The 19,255-nt window shown below is 43.6% G+C and overlaps 1 protein-coding gene across 3 annotated transcripts in view; it reads right to left on the minus strand.

The window, feature by feature from the left end:
- The window catches only part of WASF3 (WASP family member 3), a 73,374-nt gene extending 61,154 nt beyond the window's left edge, over window positions 1-12,220 (minus strand). For all 3 annotated transcript variants that reach the window (XM_043478069.1, XM_043478066.1, XM_043478067.1), the window contains exon 1: window positions 12,103-12,220. The gene's annotated coding sequence lies outside the window, so the exon portion shown is untranslated. The remainder of the gene's footprint in view (window positions 1-12,102) is intronic.
- Window positions 12,221-19,255: the final 7,035 nt, after the last annotated feature.

Below are 19,255 nucleotides of genomic sequence, written 5' to 3' on the forward strand. Positions count from 1 at the left end.
ATATGAATCTAATGCTTGGCCGCTTTTATACAAAGCCCATTGAAAGGGATTCCATTCACTGAGGTTCTTTGAGATGTTCCTGATAGAAACAGAAACTGCACATATTTTTAAGCTTCATTATGCTATAGCACTTCTGAGGGGGAAAAAAAAACATGAAAGCCAACTTTTGGACACATTCATATTAATAAGAACCTATCCTAATAACTGCTCTAAAAGGAAAAACTGAAAAGGTTATTTTCAAGTGCCTTTCATACTGGAAACCCAAAAATACATAATAAGAAATGACTGGAAATACATACATCTCTAATTTTCAACAGCTAAGGCTTCTGAAAGGCAGTCAATCCAGAAATCATGTGTTTTTTGGGCATGATTCAGTTTCATTTTTCTCTGGGCTCATTCATTTGCTTCTGATGACCATGCATAATCAGTGGGCATGCTAACCGTCAGGAATGGCGTCTCCTGCTGGAAAGGGTCATCACAAGAATATGTGCTCAGTTGTGTCCAACTCTGTATGACCCCATGGACTGCAGCCTGCCAGGCTCCTCTGTCCATGGGATTTTCCAGGCAAGAATACTGGAGTGGGTTGCTATGCCCTCTTCTAGGGGATTTTCCTGACCCAGGGATTGAACCCAAGTCTTCTGCATTGCAGGCAGATTCTTTACTGCTGAGCCACTGGGGAAGCCCCTCACAAGGGTACACACCATCTCTACAGATCATAGTGAGGGATGGATGCAGGGTGACCAGGATACAAAGAGAGTCACGTTTTTCTTTTTCCTTTTTTTTCATTCCCCCCCCCCCAAAAGTTCATAGACAAAAGAAAAATGGTAAAATAGGCAAGGTGATAATATATGTGAGATTTTGTTATATCTGGAAAACAAACCAAAATACAAATATTCCCTCATAAAGAAGAACTATTATTTTCAACCTATTTCCTATCTTCCATACTTTGATTTAATGTTTGTCTGGAATCCATGAAACATTAAAACACTTGAATTTTATTTGCCTATATCGAAAATTACTCAGTAAAAGGGAAGCAAAAAATTATAATTAAATAATTTGCTTATTATTTAAAGGTGATGGATCACCACCATCTTTCCCCTTCTCTAGCTTGCGTAGTTTATTTACCTTTGTGTTTTAATCTAGTTTCTCTCTTCTTGCTGTACAACAGTTTCACAGTAAAGAGACAGTTTCAGACAACTGTCATTCTAAAATTTTATAGTCTAAAACACATTCATAGATCATTTTTCAACAGTTTTGAAGTTAAGTTCTACCTAGATGGAGAAGATTAACAAAACTGACTGACCATGAAACAAGGAGAGGAATCACAAATCGGTAAAGTCAGGAATGAAAGAACAGACATTGATCACTACTAAGGATTACAAGGAAATACTCTGAAGAAGTTTATGCCACTAAACTAGACAATTTAGATGAAAAGGGAAATTCCTAGAAACATGTATATTAACAAAACTGACTTAGAAAGAGAAAAGCTGAATAAATGGACAGCAAGTTAAGAGACTGAATTAGTAATTAAAAATCTTCCCACAGAGAAAAGCTCAGGTCCAAATGACTTCACAGGTGAACATCTAAAAAGAAATACCAATCTTTCACAAATTCTGCTACAAGAGGAAACACTTCCTAATTCATTCTACAAACCAGTTTTATGCTGACACCAAAGCCAAACAAAATACCACAAGGAAATTATACATCAACAGCCCTCTTGAATTAGATGCAAAAACCCTCAACAAAATAAATCAAATCTAGAAAATAAAGTTACATATCATGAACAAATTGGATTTATCCTAGGAATGCAAAGTTAGCTTAACCCCACAAAATCAATTAGCACAACATGTCATATTAATACGGAGAAGGCAGTGGCAACCCACTCCAGTACTCTTGCCTGGAAAATCCCATGGACAGAGAAGCCTGGTAGACTGCAGTCCATGGGGTCACGAAGAGTCGGACATGACTGAGCGACTTCACTTTCACTTTTCCCTTTCATGCATTGGAGAAGGAAATAGCAATCCACTCCAGTGTTCTTGCCTGGAGAACCCCAGGGATGGCGGAGCCTGGTGGGCTGCCGTCTATAGGGTCGCACAGAGTCAGACACGACTGAAGCGACTTAGCAGCAGCAGCAGTCAATTTCATGACTAGAGCATGTCATGATCCTATATGTAGATCCTATATGTAGGGAATCCACAGTGACACTGCTAAAACCAAAAGACAGGTTCTATAAGGTCACAGAACACAAACCAGCACAAAGCAACTGGTGCCATGAAACCAGAAGACGACTGCTTCCTGGCAGGAAAGCAATGGCAAACCTAGACAGTGTGTTGAAAAGCAGAGATATTACTCTGCCAACAAAGGTCCATATAGTCAAGGCTAGGGTCTTCCCAGTGGTTGTGAGAGTTGGACCGTAGAGAAGGCAGAATGCCAAAGAATTGATGCCTTTGAACTGTGGCGCTGGAGAAGACTCCTCAAAGTCCCTTGGACTGCAAGAAGATCAAATCAATCAATCTTAAGGGAGATCAAACCTGAATATTCACTGAAAGGACTGAAGCTGAAGTTTCAGTATTTTGGTCATCTGATGCGAACAGGCGACTCATTGGAAAAGTCCCTGATGCTGGGAAAGATTGAGGGCAGAAGGAGAAGAGGGTGTCAGAGGATGAGATGGCTGGAAGGCATCACCCATGCAATGAACATGAACTTGGGCAAACTCCAGGAGATGGTGAGGGACAGGGAGGCCTGGCGTGCTGCAGTCTATGGGGTCGCAAAGAGTCAGACACGACTGGGTGACTGAACAAGAAGAAGGTGAAAACAAAGGTTTTTCTTTTTAATTACATTAAAAACATTTAAAACAGACTCAAATGGCCTCTTCCTTTTCTTTTTCTACTTAAATGTTTAAAACTTTTTTCTTGGAAATATTTCACATCTACAAAAAGGTTCACATCCCCCTAAACCTACAACTTTTAGAGAATTACCATAAAGTGGACAAACCCAGGTAATTCACAGAGATCATGAAGCGGGGCACTGTCAACACCCTCAGATGTGCCCTCCATGCCCGCTCAGGTGTTAATCCTTTCTCCTTCCCAAAGGGAACCATTTCCTTAACACCCCTTTTTAATTTTATTTAAGTAAAATCTCACAGTTATGAATTCTGCTGTTGAGCATCTTCTGCCCAACATTAAATGTACGAGATTATCACTGTTGTTGCATGGAGGCATGATGTTTTCCGTTTCTATCACTGAACAATACGTGAATTCACCACAATTTACTCAGTCGCTCTACTGCTGATGAACATCTAGGCTGTTTCCAAACGGGCTATTGCAGCAGTGCTGCTGTGACCACCACCATACCTGCATCCTGGTAGGGTCGTGCATTTCTGCTGGATGTGTGTACACCTAGAACAGAGATTCTGGCTCACAAGGCATCTAGATAGTCAGCTTTAGTAAATAACGCCTGACAATTCTCCATGTTTGTGACAATCCGCACACCCATGGGTCAGGGATACGAGTGCCCGCTGCCCCACTGCTCTCCACACTACAGGCCTCTGTCTGGTCTTTTCCATGTTAGCCAATCTGATGACTGTACGGCGGCATCTCAGGATTATTTCTATCTGTGCTTCCTGATTCCTAATGAATGTAAGCTTCTTTTCATGTGTTCACTGGCCATCTGTATGGCCATACCTGTACATTTGCAAAATACTTATTCAAATCTCTTACCCATTTTTCTTTTGGATCACACACCAATTCTCAAAAATACCATACTTTCCAAACTTTCTGTATGTAATACAATCAAATGTCTACACATTTCTGGTTCTGTTTCAGGGCTTTCTATACAATTTCATTAATCTGTTTGCCTACGCCTGTACCAATATTGCACTGTCTAGAACATATGACTTTATAAACTCTTGATATCTGGTAAGTCCACCTGTTTTTCTTCAAGGGTGTCTTGAAATTCTCTGCTCTCTACATTCATATAAATCCTAGAAACACATAAACACATAGCCAATTTCCACACCCCTAAATTTTTTCAGGCTATGGACTAGAGTTGAAAGGAATCTGTATCAATTTAGGAAGAATGGACATCTCTGTAATATTAGTCTTTCACTCCATGAACATGGTATATTCCTTCTTTACTTACCTGTTCCTTGAATTTTCTAAATATTTTATGGTTTTCTACGTAAAGGTATTGCAAATTACTTGCAAGTTCTACTCCTGTATATTCAGATACTTACTGTTATTATAAACAGTACCTTTATTAACTTCATTTTCTAATTGTTTATGGCTATAGAGAATCTAGCAAGCAGCCTAAACACCCATCTTAAGTCTAATAACTTACACATAATCTTTTGGATGTTTATACATACAAAATAGTTTTGTCTGCATGTACTGAATTTTCTCCTCTTCCAACTCTTGTAGCTTTTGTTTCGTTTTCTTATCTTCGTGCACTGGCAAGAACCCACAACATAATGCTGAATAAATGTGATAATAACAAGCATCCGTTTCTCATTTCCAATTTCAGAAGGTCACTTTTTATTATTTCACCACCAATATGACACCTGCTGCACATTTTCTTCCAGATACTCTTCCTGCTTTGCTTGGAAGTTTTTCATCACAAATAGATATTAAATTTAGTGTTTCCTGCATCTAATGGTGATTGTCTAGTTTTTTTTCCTTCATTAATATGGTGATATACACTGGATTCTGAATGCTAAACCAACAATGCATGCTAGAATAAACACAAATAGCACATGATGTATTATCCTTTTATATTAATAGATGTAACTATTATTTTTTAGGATTTAGCAAGCACATTTATGAATCAGACTACCCTTTGATTTTTTTCCTTGTAACATCCTTGACAATATTAGATATTAAAATTATGCTGGCCTGGCAGGACTTCCAGGCTCTGAGGATTTTTGTCTACCTAATTCAAAATCTCCCCATTCTCCCTCCAAACCATCCATAAGAAGAGTGAAAAATCCACCTATGACCATGCCTTCCAGCATTAATAGAAGACAAAATACAACAGCCTTCAAACTACTTGTAAGTAGAGGAATAAACTGAATTCCAACAGAGCTTCCAACACACACCACCTCAAGCCACTTGAGTCACTGACACCTTGCATTATTCAAATAAGTCCATCACATCTAAAACAATGACCTGGAAGGCTCGAATGCCACTGACAGTACAGATATTGTCGTTTTAATTCCCGATCCTCATAGAGTTTTGATTCTCATTATTTATAACAGCTTTATTATTATGAGTATCTCCTGTAAGTTAATTCAAGCCTCTATGTAATGGGGGGACAAGAGCGATAAGCCCCCATTGTTTCTGTCCAATAAAATCATCAAGTATCCCAATAAATATTTGAAAAGAGTACACATTCCATTTAAACAAAACTGTACTTGGAACTTTCACTTATACACAGTGGATCTAAGTTATTTCGGTGTCCAAAAAAAAAGAAAAAAAATGCTGAGTAAATATAAAAATACAGGGCAATATCATTTGTCTCAAGTGAAATTTGACAATCATTAGCCACCAAATAGCTGCAGAAATAAAGCCACAAACTTCCAAACTGTGTATCAGGAAATAGTAGCCACAGATGTGGCTTAAAAGAAATTCTCTTCTAAACCCTTTAATGCCTAATCCCTAATACAATTCTTTCAAATGATGCCCAAAGGTTTTGTCATGTCCACAGTTTTTTTTTTTTTTTTTTTTTGGAGGAGTAGAATGTCCAGGATGTTCCTGGACATCCTGAAGAAGGTTTTAACTAACCTAGGTGACTGCAATGGACAAACAGTGCATTTTTAATTAGGCTCAGGCAGGGACTTCACTAAGGCTGACAAGCCTGTAACCATTCAAAATTACAATGCCAATTTGTAAAAAGAAGTAATGTTTTAATAATCTTCCTCCCTGGGACATCTCAAAGAACAACTTCCACTGCAGTCAAGCCTTTGGAAACAAAGCTGTTTGCCATGTGCAATTGAAATCTGAAGACAGGTGACTGGGGAGTTTGGGGGATTCTGTGTACTGCCGTTTTTTAAATCAATAATCAAGGTGGTTAACTCTGAACTGTACAAAAATGGGAGACAAATCCTATGGAAAACCAAGAACAAAGATATGTTCTAAATATACAGGGTCGGTTGTAAAACAAATTAGTTTTCTGTTACTACTGAAACAGACGAATGTCTTATCTTAAAAAATTACAATCATGGCCCCCAAATTAAGATGTTACTTTGCAGAAATGGAAGGTGACTCTGTGGCTCCCCTTTCCAGGCTACGGACAGCCGCTCTGAGGATGAGACCAACAGGAGCAAACGCTGCTTTATCTCTCTCCTTGCACCTTCCTGGTTAATGCCATCCCACTTCGGACTGGACACTTGGCTCTCTGTTTAGGCACTATTCCTTCCAGGCACCACAAGGAGTAATTTAAATCCCTGAGCCTCTCCAGAAGCATTCATTCTAGCCTGAGGAAAGAGCTACAATGTCAGGCCGATGCAGAAATCTGCCAGGTAACTCCCTAACCCAGCACTACATAAAGGAACAGGTGAAAACCAAAAACCACAGCATCATATACAAGTTTGAAAAGCTGAAAGAAAATAAGTGTGACGCTAGCAGGACAAAATGACTCCAGTCAAGTTTTTACAATTACACAGTAGGGGTAGTGCTCTGCTTAGGTCATGAATCAAAATTTATGACATTCAGTCAATGAAAAAATATTTGTTGAGGCTCTTCTATGGGCAAGGAATACACTATTTCATTCATTTAGTGGATAAAATATGGCCACATGGGCTGTGGTTCACAGTCAATCACATCCATACCTTTACACTGCCAACAGAATTTCACTGAACTGTTGACAAGCACAAAACAGAGACCTGCACTCAGGGAGAGGATGGCAGGAGATGAACGAAAATGGAACTGTTGCCGTAGATAATAAAATCTTTCGATTGGGACTCCCTTGGTGGCCCAGTGGCAAAGACTCCATGCTCCCAATGCAGCCGGCCTAGGTTCAAGCCCTGGTCAGGGAACTAGATCCCACATGCCACAACTAAAGACTCCACCTGCCGCCATAAAGATCAAAGACCCTACATGCTGCAACTAAGACCCAGGGCAGCCAAAATAATAAAAATAAACATTAAAAAAAAAAAACTTTGGATAGCACTGGAACACAACTTTTAAAGTCCAATACTGTCAGAAGCACTCAGAGACCAAAGGTCAAGTTGGCTGGCAGAAGACAATGAGTGTTACCCCTTTGAGCTAAGGCTATGAGCTATTGAGGTCTTTACCTGAGGTCATCTGACAAAGCCAGACACATCTACCAAGACAGGCACCACCTGTCAGGTTCCTGCCCATCAGGAGTTTATAGATGGTGAATGAGACAATTAACCCTCTGCCTCACCTCTCTGGCTTTAGAGGACAGGGGTTTGGCTCTATCAATCCTGTCACCACCAGTAACTATCATGATACATGGTAGGCATTCAAACACGAGGGAACCTCCTGAAAAGAACCAGAAAGCAAAAACTAAAAGAAAGAAATTAAAATAAATAAAACATTGAAAAAGTTCAAGGATATGTAATACAACTGACAACATCTTTACATCAATTTCAAGACCATTGTTCCAGAAGGTCAGAGGGTACCCCAACAACGGGCATTAAGAGGGAAAAAAAAATCTCATTTGTAAGAAGTCTGAGAAATGATCCCAGGTGCTAAGCTCAGACTCAAGGCTCAGAGGCTCTAACAGACCTGAAAAGTGAGAAAATACCCTGGGGTGTTTGGGATATTTAAAATTTTTTAAAAATAAAAAGTCAACAGAGGTGAAGAGCTAACCTCAGAGACAAGAGGCATGGTCCAGGGAAAAAAAAACAGATGAGGGTGACTCCAAAGATCTGGAGTGAAATCTGAGTATGGAGAATATTCTAATCAAAGGACATCTATTAAGTTAGGGGGAGGGGCTCTGATAGGAAACAAACAAGACTGGCCTTGAGGCCAGTGGGCAAGAAAGCACCACCAGGACGGTGCAGCCAGAGAAAGGATGTCACAGACCATGTGACCCCCCCAAGGACACCAGGACCTGGGAAAATGACAAGGCTGTGTACACAAATACCCATCCTTAGAAGAACCACCTGCTGCAGGAAAAGCATGCCTTAAGAGGAAAACAGCATCTTAAGAAGACTGCTTTTAACAAGGGAAACTTCTGACAGTACTGGACCTTAAAAGTTGTGTTCCAATGCTATCCAAAGTTTTTTTTTTAATATTTATTTTTATTTATTTATTTTGGCTGCGCCGGGTCTTAGTTGCAGCATGTAGGGTCTTTGATCTCTGTTGTGGCAGGCGGAGTCTTTAGTTGCAGCATGTGGGTTCTAGTTCCTTGACCAGGGGCCTTGAACCTGAGGCCCTGTGCTGGGAGCACGAAAGTCCCAATCCAAAGATTTTACTATCTACTGCAACAGTTCCATTTTAGCTTAACTCATAACAATCCTCTCTCTGAGTGCCAGTCCCCATTTTGTGTTTGTCACAAAACACAAAACTCACCCTGAACTAGGGTTCCTCTCTAAGCAAAGGCCCTTCTCTCATCTTCAAAATCTAGCCTTCCCTGACTGGCTTCACCCACTTCGCTCCATCACCCCTCAATCCAGAGCAGTAAGGCTCCCTTGAGATGCTTCCTGCCAAAATCAGTAACTACATCTTAGGGCTAAATCCAACAAAAACCTTGAAACCACCATCCAACAGCATGTCTGTCTAGCACCCTCTCCCCCTTGGTCCTTTAATATGCTCAAACGCCTCCAGTAAAAAAGAAGAAAATGCCCCCCTTCACCTACCCTCCTCCATCACCCTTCAGCACCACACTTCTGGCCCCCACTTACAAGGAAGCCCCCTTACAAACTGGCTGTCTTGCTCCTGTTCCCATAACTGTGTCACCACTGCCATCACCTCTGTGATAATGTCCTGGCTGCTATCACCCCCCCCTTGAATGACGTTTCACTGGATCATGGTTTCCCAGACACCAACCATGTCCCCAACTCCCATTTGCAGTCTTGACGTGGCAGCCTGCCTTTTAAACATGAGAACCCCTCAGAGTCCCTTCTCCTCACTTCTCTTCTCACTCTACACATGCTCCCTGAATAACCTGATCTACTCCACAGCCTCCACTGTTAACAAAGGCAGAGGTTCCAGAACTTTCTCTGCTCACTGCACATGTTCACTGCACCCAGAAAATACCCAGCGAGTAATGAAACCCTTAGCTACATGAAAGTAACAAGTATCTACTAGCAACTTAGTACCCATTTGAAAACAGTGCACTTCTATTGAGAGAAAACGGGTATTTTACTTCACTCTTAAATAAACCATGAACAGCCCACATACCTGTGTGGAACAGCTCACAATTTCTCACACCTGGAGTCAGACTGGATACCATTCCCCCCAGCCCTTCCCTAGCAAGCAGGGAAGGTCTAGCTTTGCAAAGATGACATCATCAGAAGGAATTTTGTAGAAACTCCGGTGGAAGCTGTCCTTAGGTGCTCAGCACTGACAGGTGTTTGCACTGCTGAGGCTCCTTCAACAATTTAATCCCCACAATCTCCCTGTGACTTCACTGTAGCAAGTAGTTTGGGAGCCAGTGCTGAGAACTCTCGAGTGTGTGTCTCCAAGTCCAGACACCTCCCAATATCTGGATCCCAGTGCAGCCACTGACCGATGCGCCCTGCAGGCACCTTGAACTTGACAAGGTCAGCATCTTCCCCCAAGGGAATGGCTGCTGCTCCCTGACCTGGTGTCGAGGGACAGCAGTGCCATCCACCAGCCAACACCCTGCATGGCCCTGTCCCCTCCCTCTGCCAACACACACAACCCCATCCTACTCTTCAACCCCCCTCCCTCCAGCCTTGCCCCAGTGCCCGTTCTCCAAGGACACACCTGACCATGGAGAAAGAAACAGGACAGGACTAGAGCGCCAATAAGAGGAGGAGAGGAGACTGCAGACTTTCTACTCCACTGATCTCTAGAGTGATGTTAAAATTACTGTACAATATGCATTATTTATGCACTGCTGGTCTACGATATTCCTGTATTACCTGCCTAAAATGAGGTGGAGGTAAAGAACCAGCGCTGAAGAAGAATGCAGAGGTCCAAATGCCAAGAGCATTTGGAAAAACCAGGTGCTAAGAAAAGGATGGAAAAGAGAAGTTGAGCATTTGCAGTCTGTCCAGCCATGTGGATGCGCTCCCAAGAAAATATAAGGTACAACAGTCGCCTATGCCTGGAAAACACAATCTCGAAGAGCTATCCTTCAGAGAAAGTTCTGGGCACTCTGAAGGACCATCAGCAGTAGCCCAGGAGCTCAGATACCTCTGAACACTTGAAACAGGCAACTGTTTCAATCAAAATGTCCCAATAACCAAAAAGTTCCTTGTCACATGCAGACCTCCACAGGAAGAAGGGTAAAGCCCACCTACAAGGACACACTGGGAAGAGAAGCGATGCCCTAATGCTGGCAGGACTGCTCAGCGAAGTGTGTTTTTCTACCTTTATATTCAGAATTTGTAAAAATGGTATAGAACATCATTGACTATTCAGTCAATAAATCTGAGACAGACAGAGAAAACGATGCTATAATGCAACTTCAGGTCAGCAACCAGAAGGGCAGGAACAATTTTTTATAAGTAGATAGTTCTAGAACAAGCTTTTCATGGTGGTAAGAAAACAGAGACTACAGGTCAGATGGTAACTACATAAAGCCAAGCAAACTTTCCAACCTAGTGAGTTTGAAACGTCTGAAAAGACACAACTCTCATGAATATAAATTAAGGAGGTCTTTTAAAATGAAGAAAAATGAGTCTGACTGTGGCTGTTCTTAGAAAGGAGCCCAGACACACAATGAGAACTGCCTATGGGAAAGACCAGACCGGCTTCCTTTTGTTTAACCTCTCAAGCAGATAAAAAGAACTAGCTTTCAAGAATCTCCGCATTGTTTCACTGCTAGAAAAGGAAAGTTGGGTGAAGCAGATACAAAAAGAAGCAACCAACCTTCAGCGGAATTTGCCCTAGAGGCAAAAGAAAAGTAAGTCAATTATAATACTTTGAACCTAATTTCGATAGAGAAGCAGACATTTTAAATTTTGGGCAAACCTCATTTTTTTTAAAGATGCAAAACATTTCTAATGGCTGGCTCCTCCCCTTAAAAAAATGTGGATTCCAGTTCTTAAGTTAGTATCTCCTGCCCCACGAGACACTTGATTTGAAGCGCTTCAAAAGCTAAAGCAGACCTTTTAAAGTGTCAGCTTTTAAAAACTTATTAATTATTGCTAGTAGTGACTGAGTATTTAAAATTCACCCCCATATGAGAAAGAATTCCTATTCCGCCCAATAGCAGCTAAGAAATGAGATGTTCCATTCATCCCTTAAGCCCACGGCTGAGTTTCTTAATAATTAAGAACTCTGCTCTCCACCAGGGAACTCTCCCTTGCAGAGACTGAACCAAGAAGAAATCGCCATTGCCCGTGAGCCGGCACACCGAGAGGCAAAGGCTTTCGCCCCCGGCCGAAGCCCCGGGCCCCGCCGGGAGAGTCTCCCCGAAGGACGCATCCCTGCCCAGCGACCCCGCGGCCCCGCAGCGCGCCGCTCCCGGGCTGCCGACCCCTTCCCGGAGCCCAGCCCGAACGAAGGCCGAGGCCGGGACCCTGACCTCGGGTGCCCGCAGCCCCGGGGGAGGGCCGAGCCGAGCGGAGAAGGCCGGACCTCGGTCGGCGGGCACCCGGGGACCGGGCCAAGGTGCGACGAGGGCGCGCGCAGCCCGGAGGGACGCGAGGTTCCCGGGCGCTGGGCAGCCCCGAGCTCGTGCGTGCGGCGCGAGCCGAGGCCCGGGCGCCCGCCCTGGGGCCGGGAGGCGCGTACCGGGGCCAAGGGCCGCAGACCGACCGCTGGAAGCCGGCGGGGAGAATGCGCCGGGCCGCAGTGGGCCCCGCCGATCGCCCAGGCGCCCGGGCGATGCAGCAAGTTCACTTGGCCGCGGGGCTGCGGGGCGCGCACCCGCCTCCGCCCGGCCCGGAGCCGGCAGGGATCGAGGCCGGGGACAGACAGCCGGCCGGCCGCAGCACGCACTCACCGGTCCGCGCCCCCAGCTCCATGGTCCCGCCGCGGCCGCCCCGCACCTCCCGCACCGCCCCGCACCGCCCCGCGCGCAGCGGCGCCGGCGACGCCGCCTCCGGCCCGGCCACGGCCGCGGCCACGCCCCCTCCCGGCTGGGGGCCCGGCGGAGCGGGGTGGGGCCCATCGCCGGCTCCACCAACCAGAGCCCGCTCACCGACCGAGGCTCTCGGATTGGCGGGCGTCTCGGCCAATGGGGGCGCGGTAGGAGCGCGGCGTGTCTGCGCCGAGGGGCGGGGCATTGCGGAGGAGGCGGTACTTAGCCTTGGTCCTCCGCCCCGGGCTTGGGGATGAGGCTCTGGCCGAAGTCCCTCCCCCGGGGGTTGGACAGGTGAGGACGCTGTGGGCAGAGTTTAGCGTGCGGACCGTGCATCCTCTCCGCTTACGATGGGCCCACTGCAGTCCCTTCGGGTGTCCTCCCCTACCTGAACCTTGGCGGGCTTGGAGGGCTCTTGCAGACAGAGATGCATGTACCTGCGTGCTGCAGAGTTGAGGGCTGGCCGCCCTGAGAGGATTAGAGCCGTGCCCGCGGTTGGTCTTATGCCCTTCTCAAATCCTTTACCGGCCTCCCTGCAGAGCATTCTCATCTCCCTCTGCAGGTGTTTTCCCTTCTTTTCCCCAACTCCAGTCTCCCTCTTTCCAAATGTGAGAGAATCCACAATATCTATTAAACGCAGGGTACGCCTGAAACTACTCAGCCAAGCCCCCTGGCAGTGGGACTTGATGACTTAGGGGTAAACTTAAGGAAAGAAAAGAAGGGGGGGGGGGGGAGGAAAAGGGAGGAAAGGAAGACAAAAAGAGAGAGAGAGAAGCCAATTATGTTCTCCTAGGTCCTGAAGGATGTGTGGATCATAACAAACAGTGGAAAACTCTTAAAGAGATGGGAATAACAGACCATCTTACCTGCCTCCTGAGAAACCTGTATGCCGGTCAAGAAGCAATAGTTAAAACCTTATATGGTACAACTGACTGATTCAGGATTCAGAAAGGAGTATGATAGGGCTGTTTATTGTCACCCTGTTTATTTAACTTATGCGCAGAGCACATCATGAGAAATGCAGGGCTGGAAGAGTTACAAGATGGAATCAAGCTTGCAGGGAGAGACAGCAACAACTTCAGATACGCTGATGATACCACTCTAATGGCAGAAAACGAAAGGAACTAAAGAACCTCTTGATGAGGGTGAAGGAGAGTGAAAAAGCAGGCTTAAAACTAAATATTAAAAAAACTAAGATCATGGCATCTGGCCCCATCATTTCATGGCAAATAGAAGAGGAAAGGTGGAAGCAGTGACAGATTTCCTCTGCTTGGGCTCTACAATCACTGCGGATGGTGGCTGCAGCCATGAAATTAGAAGACGATTGCTTCTTGGCAGGAAAGCTATGACAAACCTAGGCAGTGTGTTAAAAAGCAAAGACATCACTTTGCCTACAAAGGTCCCTATAGTCAAGGCTATGGTCTTCCCAGTAGTCACATACAGTTGTGAGAGTTGGACCATAAAGAAGGCAGAGCGCCAAAGAATTGATGCTTTTGAACTGTGGTGCTGGAGAAGGCTCTTGAGAGTCCCTGGACAGTAAGATCAAACCAGTCAATCTTAAAGGAAATCCACCCTGAATACTCATTGTTAAGGGGAACTTCAGCTGAACCTGAAGCTCCAATACTTTGGCCACCTGATGGAAAGAGCTGACTCATTGGAAAAGACCCTGATGCTGGGAAAGATTGAAGGCAGAAGGAGAACAGGGCGACAGAGGATGAGATGGTTGGATGGCAGCACCAGTGCAATGGATATGAACTTGGGCAAAATCCAGGAGATGGTAGGGGACAGGAGGTCTAGGAGAAGGAAATGGCAACCTACTCCAGTATTCTTGCCTGGAGAATCCCAGGGACAGAGGAACCTGGTGGGCTGCCATCTATGGGGTCACTCAGAGTCGGACACGACTGAAGTGACTTAGCAGCAGCAGCAGCAACAGGGAGGCCTGGCTTGCTACAGCCCATGGGGTTGCAAAGAGCCAGACATGACCTGGTGACTGAACAACAGCTTTATTCTTTTGATTTACCAATAAGAACACTAAATCCCAAGTTCAAATCCCAATAAAGAGTTCTAGAAAAACTAACTCAGGTTGTCTTTACAGACAAGTGATAACTACCCACATCTTATCCTGCTGGTAACAGCAACTACATGCTAGGAAAAATGCATAGTAGTTGATAACAATTTTAGCAATGTTTGCAGCACTGGAAATGCAGAAGAAAAAGCATACACCCCTCTTTATGTGTAATCTATTAACCTACATTACTTCCAAAGGAAGGGTTTTTGAAGCTCTATTTTAAGGTGACATATATTTAGTTTCCATATCATGGCAACATGAAATATACTGGCCATTCATAAGGTAAACAGGATATTAGTGAATTATCACAGTGCTCTGTATTTGAAGTATTAATACCCGAGTGATAAATTTCTGCTCAATTCAAAGCTGAATTGGCATTCAAGTTAAAATGTTTTTTCTTCATTCTGTCTTCACTTACCCAGGGGAGTAGCTTCCATGTCTATATTTAGGTCATTGATTTAGAATTCAAAAACATGAAGGCATAGATTATCCAGAGTGTGTTTTCAGGGCTGCTAATCACATTTGCCTTGTTCCTCCTGGCTTCAGTGACCGCCCCCCACCACCGTATGTAAAGTGCTGCTACACTTAATTTACACCTTCTATTAGCTCTTAATTGTATTATCCTGATGTGTACAGGGTTGTCTCCTAGAAGTTGGCCTGATCTCAAATTAGATGGTAAATCCCATGAGGGTAAGGCACTTACTTTCTACTCCTGTTTCCTCACTGCATAATGTCTAGAGCAGTGCTGGAACATCCAGTAAATATAACCCTACCCTAGTACCGTGTCCACAATGTAGAACATTTTCTTCAAATATACTACTTCTGTGAACCAGTCCTTCAGATAAAATTGCTCAGAGCATTTTCATTAAAGGGCTAATGCCTCACACTTAACAGAGCTTGAAAAATGTTGCCAAATCTGGAGTCAATTGGTTGCCTGTAACAGAAACTTGAGGCAAGTGTATAAGAGGGAGGGGGGAGGGGGGGTGTTTCTTAACCACATAGTAGGAAGGCTGGAGTCAGCCTGGGGCTTCTGCCTCAGCTCCAAGGGGTCCGTGGGTGTCAGCCTCCTTCTCCCCATTGTCTCTGCTGTCCTTGACACGTGACTCTGTCTCCGTCTCACATATGCCTGCTCCCCTCTGGACGTTGTCTCGTACTCTGGAAAATGGTAGGGGGATGGGTAAAGGACACAAGGGCAAAGAGATGACTGCCAACTGAATCTTCCCCTTAACAGTCTTTCTGGGAGGTCCCAACCACCATCTTCTGCCTGCTTCTGATTGGCCAGACATGTGTCACACTGACCACCCTTAGATGCCAAAGAATCTAAAAGTAACATAAGCCATGGACCTTGTCTGCACCAATGTTAGGGCTCTGATAGTGAGGGAAAAGGGGAAAGTAGTTTCTTTCATGGTCGCCCAGTCTCTTCCCTCACTCTTATTTATTTATTCATGAGATGACCCACTTTTTTAAACAAGTCATTCAAATCTCAGTAAGAAAACAAAGAGCCCAGTGTAAAAGTGAGCAAAAGGTCTGAAGAGACTCCTCATCAAACAGAGAGGGCAATATTCATTACATGTCAGAGATCTGTAAGTCAAACAATGAAATACTGCAACATACCTTCTAGAATGGCTAAAATCCAAAAAACTAGTAATACCAGACCTGGAAAGGATGCCGAGCAACTGGAACAGTCGTTCCCTGATGGTGGGAATGCAGAATGGTGCAGCCGTCTTGGAAGATAGCATGGTAGTTTTCCACAAAGCTAAGCAGAGTCTGACCACATAATCCAGCATTTGAGCCCCTTGGTATTTACCTAGATGAGTTGAAACAAAGGTCCCCGTGAGAACCTGCATCCACATGTTTGTTAACATTCACCAAACACTGGAAGCAACCAAGATGTCCTTCTGCAGGTTAATGGATAAACAAACTGGTATATCCAGACAATGGGATGTTATTCAATGATAAAAAGAAATGAGGTATCAAGCCATGAAAAGATGTAGACAAATCTGAAGTATATACAGTATTGCTAAATGAGAGAAGCTAGGCTATATACTGTGTGATTCCAACTATATGACATTCTGGAAAAGGCAAAACTATGGAGACAGTAAAAAAAGATCAGTGGTTGCCAGGGGTTAGGAGGAGGATGGGATGTATAGGCAGAATACAGGATTTTTAGGGTAGTGAGACTGCTCTGTATATTATAATCATAGACACATCATTATATATATATATATATATGTCAAAAGTCCATAGAATGTACAACCCAATGTATAACACAAAAGTGAAATATCCTGTAAACCACAGGCCTTAATTAATAAAAATGTATCAGTATTGGTTCATTCATTGTAACCATACTAAAAGATGTTATTAATAGTAGAAACCATGTGAGGGGGTCGGTTGGGGAGGGGTGCACGTGGTGGTTGTATGGCCCTCTATCTGCGGCCCTCTATGTACTATCTGCCCAATTATCATGTGAATCTAAAACTGTGCTAAAGAATAAAGTCTATTAATCATTAAAGAAAAAAACAGAAACCATAGTTAACATAATGATGTCAACATAATGAAGCTATCATAATAAAAATAAAAAATTTGCTTTGAAGGAGTCATCTTTGTTTTATTTATGGACTTTGAATGCATTCACAGACAAATTCTATTGTCCTTCAACTACTGCTAAATCTTAAAAAGTTCTTCACATATACCTTTTTTTTCAGATTTGAAAGTGAAAGTGAAGTCACTCAGTCCTGTCCGACTCTTTGCGACCCCATGGACTGTAGCCTACCAGGCTCCTCCCTCCATGGGATTCTCCGGGCAAGAATACTGGAGTGGGTTGCCATTTCCTTCTCCAGGGGATCTTCCCAACTCAGGGATCGAACCCAGGTCTCCTGCACTGCAGGCAGACGCTTTAACCTCTGAGCCACCAGGGAAGCCCATACTTTTTTTTTTTTAGCTTTAGTTCTGGGTAAAAGATTCACCAATTGTCTGCCACTGCCACATTTTTTTCAATCTTTATCAGTCTCTCTCTCCCTCTCTGAACCCCCTCCCATTTTATCTGTCTCTGTCTATCTGTCTCTCTCTCAGCATGCATGACTTTTTTTCCATTCAACCACTGAAAGTGAATTCCAGACACCCAGACACTCTACCCTTGATACTTCAGCATGCATCTCCAGGAACAAAAACATCTTGATTGTTCTACAAGATGGGACCATGGAGATTAGGCACACGAACTACTCAAGACTTCATCATTTCCTTTTTTTTCCCCTATAAATATTTGTCCAACCTGATATACAGTGCCCTTATCCCCAGGAACTGAAATTCTGCTGAAGCAGTAAAATTAAGTTTGGGAGCACTGGAGGTGATGATAAAGCATCGTGCTGAAGAGAATCCTGGTGATGTGAGGCGATCAGTCGTTCATGTTCTATGAAATGATGTGTGTGGAGCATGTGATGCAGCCAGTCCTGTAACCACCAGTGAGCTAAATGCACACTGCCCGGTGTTATTATTAGGACAACTGAACAAACTCTCAAGTATATTCCTAATGAGATCCTCACAGCTATATTCTTCAAAGTTTTTGAAATGTGCCAACGTTGTTCCTCTTTACCCTTGCTGGTCAAAATCTTGGATAAATTCCCAAAGTTAAAATATAGGCAGTTTTAGTGTCATCTTTACTTTTAAATCAGATGAATCTGAGAGTGATAACACCGTGATTTTGTGAGACTCTTTATAAATGAGATACTTGCTTGGTGATGTGCTTAAGTTATCTTTATCATTGTTAAGTCCTTAGTGAAAAAACAATTGTCATTCTTTTTACTTAATAGCATGTCATCTTACATAAAAATTACAAACTGTTTTGCATTAGGAAGTGAGTTCAGCCTCACTTTGTGTGAAGCCAAGGAATGAGAGTGGTTACTAATTAAAAGAACATGATTAGAATATGTAAGAAATCAAATTAGAAGAGCACAATAATTGTCAACACTTTTGACATGTTCATCTGTCCTTATTCTCAGAATGAAGTGTAGTAATGACTATAAATACCTCAGTTCTCAAGAGTTAATGTAGCTCCATATATAAATCTTTATAAACATGCTTCACTTACGCTAGCTTTCTGTTGAAGGATGGTATCTATTTCTATCTTGACACGAGAGTGAGATAAATACACACATCTACGTGCCCACATCTCACAAGAATAAAATCTACCCCAGAAAAATGAAGTGCTTTATCTTACATTGGAATATTAGCTCAATTATCTTGTGAGAACAGGGCAGTATATTGATATCAACCTTATTTTCAAGTGATAGGAATTACAGGGTGGTGGTAATAACTAACATGTATTGACAATTCATTATTTGCAATGCAATATGCTTGTTATCCTTAACATTTATAACATCTTATTCAGTACATGGAATTATGTCCATTTTACAGATGGACATGGAGAAATTATGTTATTTACCTGGGGTGATATTTTAGTGCTAATGCTGTTTTTCCAGTGAACCAGGACAATGGTGAAAATTGCCACGTGCACACACTCTTCCGAGACCACATCCAGTACTTCTGCCATCTGTCCCCTGCCTTTCTTTCCAAGTGCCACTGTGCAAGCTGAGGTCACTGCCACCACCTTCTGTACTGTGACAGAAGTATTTCTAATACTGGTCTCCAGGCTTCAGTCCCCTTCTGTCTTCACACAATTTTGTGAGTGGTTTTAAAAATTCCTATGAATTTGACTGAATCCCTTCACTGCTCACAAACCTTCCAAGGTGCCTACCGTCTGCACGTTTAAGTCAAATTATTTTCTGGCTCCAGCCAGTTTTCCTAAAGCATCCTGCACTCACCTGCATGCCTGGGCTGTCTGATACCCGTGGTGTCCTTCCCTTCTGCCCCTGGGAAGCTCGCCTTTCACAGGCAGCTCGATGTCACCCTCTCTGGAGCCTTCTGGCGCTTATTCACCTCCGCCTCTGTGCTGACCTGTGTACCCCTCCACCTTCGTTTCCTCCCGCAGCTACTTCACTGGCCCCCACC

The sequence above is a fragment of the Cervus canadensis genome, chromosome 9 (genome assembly GCF_019320065.1).
Source record: "Cervus canadensis isolate Bull #8, Minnesota chromosome 9, ASM1932006v1, whole genome shotgun sequence".
NCBI lineage: Eukaryota > Metazoa > Chordata > Mammalia > Artiodactyla > Cervidae > Cervus > Cervus canadensis.